This window comes from Ursus maritimus, unplaced genomic scaffold (genome assembly GCF_017311325.1).
Source record: "Ursus maritimus isolate PB19 unplaced genomic scaffold, ASM1731132v1 scaffold_6, whole genome shotgun sequence".
NCBI classification, from domain to species: domain Eukaryota; kingdom Metazoa; phylum Chordata; class Mammalia; order Carnivora; family Ursidae; genus Ursus; species Ursus maritimus.
The window spans coordinates 31,022,070-31,031,371 of NW_024426774.1; the positions used below are offsets into that span (position 1 = coordinate 31,022,070).

At 40.2% G+C, this 9,302-nt stretch overlaps 1 pseudogene; it reads right to left on the reverse strand.

Annotated features, from left to right (window-relative positions):
* Nucleotides 1-3,892: 3,892 nt before the first annotated feature.
* Nucleotides 3,893-5,032, reverse strand: LOC103671736 (annotated as a pseudogene).
* Nucleotides 5,033-9,302: the final 4,270 nt, after the last annotated feature.

The window sequence follows — 9,302 nt, forward strand, 5'->3', positions numbered from 1 at the left end:
TGTAAATGGAATCCGTTTTTTTCTTTGTATCACACTTTCTATTTTTAAAATGATCAGTTTGTTGACTTTTTTTTTTTTGCATTTGACCTTGCATCATTAGTTTTTGGAAGTTTTTCAGTTGATTTTCTTGGATTTTCTACGTAGCTGCTCATGTTATCTGCAAATAGAAATAGCTATGCCTCTTTGTTTTTGTTTTGTCAGGAATCTTTCAGGTAAGAATAAAAGAAACATAATTCAAACCAACTTGATTAAAAAAAGAAACTCATGGGCTCGCTGAACTGATAAGAAGCCAGTACGACTGGATCCAGGATACCAGGATATCAAACACTGTCGCTGGACCTTGGTCTTGCTTTCTCCATCTCTCTAGGATACTTCTCTCCGTCTTGGCTCCATTTCGAGGCAGGATCTCCCTGTGTGGTGACAAAAGTCTGCCAGAAGCTCCAGGCTTACATCCTAGTCTCTCAGCAATACCCAGAGGAAGTCTGCTTCTTTTTTAGTGTTCCTACCCACAAGAATTTCAGGATTGGTTCTAATTCATCGATTTGCTCACATGCTCATCTCTGAGCCAATCATGGTAGTTAGGGGGTTAGAATATGCATACAGGCAGGGAGCAAGTCTGGTTCTCCAAGGAAAATTGCAGTGTTGTCATCAAGAAAAAAAGACACAGATGCTGGAGAGACAAAAAACAAGAGCTGACCACTCCACCATATTTAAACGTCTTTCAATATTTCAATATATAAACCTCCAATTTCTTTTCTTTGTCATATAACCTTCCCCTCCATTTTTGGTCTGGAGTGAACTCTTCTTGGTGTTGTTGCTTCTATTTTGGGCACTCTTTCTTAGCTCTAATTTCCTCCCACCCACCTTCCCTCCCTGCTTCCCTTCCTTCCTTCCTCTGTCCCTCTGAACTCAACCTTCCCTATTTAGTAGTCCTGTGGTTATTTCCATCTCGTTTCTGGGACTCTCAGGCCAGACCTTGGTCTTCTCGTATAGTATTGTACATCCAGTCTCTTCTCCGGGATCGGATTCTGGCCATGAGACTGTGTCTGATTCTTCCAGCCCCTTAGGTATCTCGGTTTGTACAAGCCTGTAGCCCTAGGCAGCTCCCGACTCTTGATCCTAGCCCTTGACTTCAGATGGGTCTTCTGCCTCACGTGGAGATGTTTAGCCTCCGATGCCCGGAATGACTCCAGCTCCTGAATGCCTCTGTTTGCATTTGGCAGAATCCAGCCACTCACCATATTGTTTCCTTTCCATTTCTGGGCTGCAGAGGTGTTTTTAAGTGTGAACATGCCTAACATTTCTCCCATTTTATATTCCATCTGTTAGCACTATCATGGTGGGTTGGAGTGGTCCTCCAAGCACCACCATGGCTGCAAGTCTACTCCCTTTTGTTCTCGGCTATCTGTGGTTTAGCTTCCTCTCCTGCTTTTCTTTTGGAAACCACACTCTCTGAGGTCCCCACTGTCATTTCCCAACCACCCAACTGAACAACTTTTCTCTTTGGTCCTCATTTTCCTTCACCCCTCAGCAGCATCCAACAACGTTGACTGGTCTACCATTATCCCTCTCTCCCTTTGTCCGATACGATGCTCCACTGTCCTGGTTCACTCCCTCTTCTGACTCTTCCTTTTTTTTTTTTTTCAACTACTTTCACTTCCTCCTCTCATTTTGCAACTGTGGGTGTCCCACATGGCCACGGCCTTTGCGCTCTGGTTTTACCCTCTCTTTTTTAAATCATTCTCAAGTCTTTGGTAATCTCTGCGATGATTCCCCATCTTTACCCTAGGATGTGTTCCCCCCTGAGCTCTACAGCTGTAAATTGGTTGTGGTACATCTGCTTGATGTCCTGCTGTCCCATCAAATTTCCTTCCCTTTTTGGATTAAGAAACCACAAACTTCCAGTTATGGAATATATAAGTCACAGAGATGAAAGGTACAGCATGGGGAATATAGTCAATAATATTATAATAACATTGTATGGCGACAGATGGTGACTACACTTACCATGGTGAGCACCGAGTGATGTCTAGAATTGGGGAATCACTATGTTGTACACCTGAACCTGATACAACATCGTATGTTAATTATACTTCAATAAAAATATTCTAAAATTTAAAAACTTTCTTCCCCTTTTGAACTTTTCAAATTCCATCACAGATACTATCTTTCTCTTAGTTGCAAAGACTCCAACTCATACCCCCTCTTGGTTTCTCCTATTTTCTCCAGAGCCAGTTAATTATACCTTCTACCGATCCTTTTTCCTTGAATTTTTTCTTTTTGCCATTGCCCTGTTCATGTGTCTGCTCTGGTCCCTTATCACTGCTCTTTTAGACAATTTTGGGGTTTTCCCAATGAAGCAGGATAGTTAAATGTGGCAATAATTTGATGAGTTTGTGTCAAAGTGTATTATTTTAGAAACCCCACCAAAAAAAAAAAAAAAGGACTTAACATAAATATTCGTAGCTTTATTGCCTTTCCCACCCCAAAGGAGGTAGAATCCTCTGTTGGGCGGACAAAAACATCGAGGGCGATGTGTTGTGCTGATCTGAGGAATGAGTTCAGTCTAGAAAGGCTAGAAGTTTTTATTAGAAGGAGCAAGACACTATCAAAAGAAAATTCATTCAAGCTGGGACTTGAAGGTTGAGTAGGAACTATTTAGGCAACCCAGGGAAGAGAGGCTGGTAATTCCACACAGAGGGGGAAGCATACGCAAAACAGACAGGTGAACCGACATGATGCCTCTGTGTGTGTGTGTGTGTGTGTGTGTGTGTGTGTGTGTGTCGGGCAGGGTCTAGAAGGAGTCACTGTGAGTGAGGGGCAGGGGAGATCTGAGGTTGGACGGAAAAGCTTGTTACCCCAGGTTAAGGACTATCATGTGGGGATGTCATGGAAGCATTGGAAGTGGGGATGAGGTCCCACGTGTGGCCAGGTTTCTAGTTTGGATGGCATGTTTGTCAAGCAGGACGGGGGGAGGGGGGAATGGGCATGTGTTGGGGCCTCGGATGAGACTGTGAACGCTGCTCTGCACTGCTTCTGTCAGGCCGCTTGTGAAGGGCAGAACTGCTAACTGGGGGAGTCTCTGGGGGGGGGGAAGGAGTACAGGGCAGCTCTCAGAAACAGGGCTCCTGGGGGAGTCAGAATGTGTTTGCCCAGTGGGGAGGTAGAACCAAAGGTTAGAACAAAGGAGCTGGCACCATGCTGGGAAGATGACTGTGTGGTTATCATATGTAAAAGGGGTTCCATAAATGAAAAAGGGCAAGAGTCAAGTTGACGCCTCAACCCCTCATTTCACTGCCCCGCTGCTTGTGGTACTCCTCTGTTGGCCCTTCAGGGCTCATCTGGAATGCTAGCTTCTGTCTGAAGCTTTGCTCCAGCCACCCCTGGAAGTTATCTCTTTCTTTTTAGGACCTCTATAACTTGTGGTTTACAAGTATTTTATCGCTTTGTATTTCCCCTTAGGGGTAAAATCTCTCAAGACTGGCTTACTTATCTTTGAACTTCCTCCATCACCCAGACGCTTCTCTGTATACTCTCTGTACTGAAGAAAATGATAATTGAACCGAATCTTCACTTCCACAGAAAAGTACATCCTACAGGGTTTAATAAATATGAACCTTATATAATAAAATATTTCATGGAATTTGAATATTTCAAAGCTCCATCCATACAAAGCCCGAATAATTCATGTAAATACTTGAAGGAAAGAAGAAAAACGTATCTAATTATTCAAGACACTGGTTTTTTTTTTTTTTCAGACATAGAGAACATTTTATTTTCTTACTTTTGAAAGCGTTATAAGATTTTCCAGCATTAAAATTCATTTCCAAGTTGGATGATCAAGAAATAACAGGACACTAAATTATATAGTTTCAAAATTTGCTGTGGCTCTTTAAGCCCCTGAAAATTTCCCAGAGCAACACTTCTGGGCAGGCGCATTGCTGCTTTCTTTGGTTTCTACTCCTCAAGGCAACAATGGCTCCATCTTTAGTCGCAAACTTCCAGGGAAAGCGCCTACCACAAAGGGTCCCAAATTCAGCAGTCTGTGCCTACATTGATAACAGCTCCTGGCCGATGGGCAGCTGTCTGGCCACGTGCCATGTCCAGTATGCTATTTTGGTCTTGAAAATATTCTCCCTTTCTTCATCTACCTTAATGTCATATCCAGTTTTAAATAATTCAAGAACGTTGATGTCACAGGCAATGGAATTCCAAGTAAGCCTTGGCAATCTTTTTCTTTTTTCTTCCCATTTCCTTCTTTAATTGATTAAGCTTGGGCATTATTTCTGGAACAGCTACATAAAAGTCTGATTGAATTTCATCATCCCAAATCTTCTGAATCAGATTAGTTCCTCCTCAAACAGCAGCTCCATTTTCTTCTGCTATTTTAATCTCTGATGCATTCTCTGGAAATACAGCAACTTTATTGATTTCTGGAACACATGAGTATGGAAAACTAAGAACACTGGCCAATGGCTCCCCATTGTTCTTCTTCCCCAGTGCCGTGTCTAGTGTCAAATCAAGGTAAACACTTGGCTTTGGATTAGTGAAGTTCAGAATTTGAAATGTCTTAAGTAAGCAATTAGCTGTCTCCACCTCATATAGTTGCCTTGGATATAAGCGGGTTTTGTTGTTGTTGTTCTCGTTGTTGTTTAAAGATTTTATTTCTTTATTTGAGAGCGAGTGAGAGTGAGAGGGAGCACAAGCAGGGAGAGTGACAGGCAGAGAGAGAGGGAGAAGCAGACTCCCTGCTGAGCAGAGAGCCAGACTCAGGGCTTCATCCCAGGACCCTGGGATCATGACCTGAGCCGAAGGCAGATGCTTAACTGACTGAGCCACCCAGGTGCCCCTGGATGTACCCATTTTAAGTAGACCTCATCCTCAGGCTCACCTTCCATAAAGGTTCATCTTTTTTCTCATCTGATGTTTTTCTCCGCACTTTTTCTGTTTTCTCTGCAGGATTTGTAGAGCAATAAAATGTCCGTTGGGCACTTGAACATGGATAAGGATAAACAGGTGTCTGAGCAGCCATCTTGGAAAGACTATGCCTTTGATGATATATGGAGGCTCTATCATCTTACGGCTACCACCATGTTGACTGTTCCGGATTTTGTCCAATATACCGTTCTCTGTTCTGGTCCATGATCAGAGACCTCGTGCTTGGTGGAAAGCTCAGCTCAAGAAGCTTTGAAATGCAGATTTGATTAATTACACCAGAATTATATTTGAAAATTGAAAAGAAGCATTTTCTAAAAGGCAAATTCCAAATATATGCCTTTTCAAAGGAAGTGTCATTTGGAAAGAAACTGAATCACACCATGAAATCTGTGGCATTTCTTTTGGTTTCCACTCTCTTCTATACTAGTGGTAGGCTCATGTGATATGTAGAAATGTGCTTAATCAAATTTAGCTTGACTTCTCAAGTTAAAAAAATGTATAGGCAGTATTTCTGAGATAAGAAGAGGCGCATTCTTTTTTTAGCACACATCCTTCCTATGTGGCTGCTTTTGCCTTATTCCCTTATTTGAAAAATTGGCTGTGCTTATAAAATCTACAAATTTCTATTTGTTTAGAACGGGGCTAGAATAGCCTGGGATCCTATGGAGCTGAATGGTATTTTAGAGTGCTGATTCTCGTTTTCTCTTCAATAAAGATCACAACACGTTATCTGCACGTATCTTACAGCACACACACTGGGGATTACCCACCTGGGAAAGGGACCCGGGTTCTGGTGCAAGCCTTCTGCTTGCTGAGGGCTCTGTGTTGTTGAGCCAGTCACTCAATCTTTGAGGTAAAATGAGGGATTCTTGCCTAAAACTCCGTGATTCTGTAGTTTAAGTATAATCAACTCGAAAGTTTGATGATTTCTTCGAAAATTAAAAAAAAAATGCTAGTGACCATAAATACATACTGCTGAGCCCTGAGTTTATTTTTGAAATAATGTAAGACAGGGAGAGAGGTTTGGGAGGTCCCTTCCTTTATATAAATTTTATATGGGATATGTTTGTCTAACATAGCACATGCCAAGAGTTAGGGGTCTATAGATGCTACCACAATTAGAGACCTAGAGATAAGGATAATGAGTTTTTTTTTAATTCGAAAAAAAAAGTAAAACAGAAATGAGTGTCTAATTTTATTGCAAATAACTTGTAGGACTGAAAACGAATACACTGTCACACACTGCTACACTGAATAAACACCATGCAAAAGGATCAGTTACAACACAGTAATTTACCAAGATTAAAAAAGAGTCTCATTTTTAAGAGCTCATTTTAAGGGTTGTTGATTTTTAAATCAATTTGCTTCTTGTTTCTTAGTTTATCTTTTGTTTTGAGAAGCTTTCTCTCAGGGAAAGAAATTTTATGCAGGAAATATATGTGATCGTCTTTGTGATGTGTTAAAATTGGAAGAAAATTAAACTTTAGTAAGAAAAATCATACTAGATGCAGAAATAGACGAAGAACCACATACCCGATGTAGATTAGATATAATGTATAAAGATGATTTTTTATAATGGCTTTTAAAATTCAACTTTAAGATGCAGATTCTTTTTTACTGAGGAAAGGAGAGCAATGTATTTGTGTTGGAATTTAATATGTGTTTATTCATATGTGTACGTCTACATATGAATGCCGGTGTGTATATAATTATATGCTATATAATGCACAAATAGTATACCCACACATATCTGTCGGCATTCTTGTCTGTTCTGTAGAAAGAAAACGCTGCTATATTAAAATATGCCGAGCATTCAGTTAATCACATTGTTTCTTGGCTTTTTTTGTTACTTCCTGTTGGCCTAGTGGCAATGACTCATTATAATGTAATGTAATACATACGGTTTCCAGTATCACATGATGAATATAAATGGATATGTAAGAAATCTGAAACACTGTTCTTGTTTAAAAAATGTAAACATTGAACAGAAGCTTATTCATCAGAGAATTTAATGTCACTAGTGCTTTGATTTCAGTAATACTAAGACCCTGATAGAACTAATCTTCAGTGAAGGAAAGTGACTGAATTTCACTTTTTAGTAATTATTTTATAGCTTATATGTAAACACAAACAAACAAAGAAACCTTTTAAACCAGTTCATTGTCGCTTTCTGCAAATAGGTCACGTATGTTTTCTTAATATTAGGTCATTTCAAAGTAGGAAAAACAAAGTCCCCAATAATTAACTTGAGAGGGGGAAAGAGTAAACAGAAATACAAACACAAAAGAACAAATATTTTTGAGTTAACATTCTCCCTAAGGAGAACGGCAGAATTAGATTAACAAACATTTCAATTGAAGAAGGTCTTAAAGTTTAATCTACTAATTTAATGATAAGTAATGGAAATTAGTGGAATTCAAGAGTGAAGAAATTTCTACAATTATAGCTTGAAAGAATGAATAGAATCTTGCTGGAGAAGCTGCTATTGTTTTTGAAGCGAAGAGTTAACAATCAAGCAGTAAATTAGGAAACTAACAATTACATGGTAAAGAGAATCCAATATATGTAAATTACCCTCACTGTAGGTAGAAAAGTTGTTTGATTTTATTTCCCTAAACCACCTCAAGAACCACCTCCCAATAAAGTAAGTTACATCTTTGGGCTCAATTTTCATTATCTGGGTAATATTCCTGGGGCGGGTAATCATCTCCCTTTGCCGCTGGAAACATTCGCGTTAGAAATCAATCTACTTCTAAATGATGTATTTGATTTCACCTGATCTTCATCTTGTTCAGTTGAAATTTGTTGTTTTTTCAACAACAAGCTGGTGTTCCAATAATATTAGAGATATAAAAAAATACAATTCTGGAGTTCTGACTGGACTTGGCCAAGTTTCAGAATTGTCAACGATAAACCACGAAGGGCCTACAGTCATGGTTCTCCTCCCCCAAAGGGTTAAGGGGCTCTGAGGTTTCTAAAGAGATTGACTTCACAAGTATTCCAGAGATTCTTTTGCTTTTGCTTGGCTCATTTCCTTCTTGATAAGATTCTATTTCCTTTCTCTTCCTCTTCACTCTGTTACTTAGCACAGTTTCAAAATATGGTGTAGCCCTGTTGAACCACTGCTTTCAGCAAATGACTCATCATGAGATAACTGAAGATTTGGGGGCATATGTGTTACTTTTGTTCCTGTTAATTCTTTGCTTTCCACCCCACTATGAATATAATAAACTTCCATATTTGGCACCATTTTTTTTTTTTTTTTTTGCTACCGTTCTGGCATTGAAACATCAGCCTGTTTCATTTTCTTTGAACCAAGATTAAGCCACAATGCAGTCTTAAAACAATAAGTAATGGATTGACTTATTGTTCTTGACCCTTGGTTTAGTAATGAGGAGTCTTGGAAGAAAATGAACCTCTTTCACTCTTTCAAGAATGGTACAATAGACTGAATGTTTGTGTCCCCCGAATTCATATGTTGAAACTTAATTCCCAATGTGGTAGTATTTGGAGGGTACGGCCTTTGGGAGGTGATTACCTTGCAACAGTGGGGCCATTCTGACTGGAATTAGTCCTCTTATAAAAGGGACCCCAGAGAGCTCTCTTGTCCCTTCCCCCAAGCCAGAAGATTGCCATCTGTGAACCAGGAAGCAGGCACTTGCCAGACACCAAATCTGCTAGTGTCTTGATCTTGGACTTCCCAACCTCCGGAGCTGTGAGAAATAAATCTCTGTTGTTGATAATCACCTAATCTATGGTATTCTGTGATAGCAGCTTGAATGGACTAAGACATATGGAGACCTTGCCTGAGGAAAAGAAGGGGGTCAGGGCAATATGGATCCCTTCTCTTCCGCATACACGTCCCATCCCCTCACCTGGCAGACGGATCTTTGCTGCTTGGATACCCTAGTCAAATGGGTACTTGCTCCAGATGATTCCACATCTTGCTCCCTCATCCCAACCCCTTTACACCCTAAAGCTGGCATTGGTTCTGTCCCCCGAAAGTTCTGTGTAATTCCATTTATATTAAAATGCAGGTTAAGAGTTGTAATGAGGGGTAACTTGATCTTGATGGATTTAGAATCTTTTCCTAATATTAGTCAGACCTCACGGACCACCTTCATTTTCTTCATTTTTCAGGTACATGGGACAACCAGGGAAGTCTGTGACACTGCCAACGTGAGACCAGGGATCTCCCTGCCAAGAAATGTGACAGAAATGAATCTCTGCCCAGTCATGTCTCCGATGCTCATCCCCATAATTCTCATTTGCTGTCATAACTACTGTCTTCTACCTTCATTTCAGATGAGGAAATTGAAGCCCTACTAAATGTTAGTTTAGGGCAGGACTCACATAGCAAATTA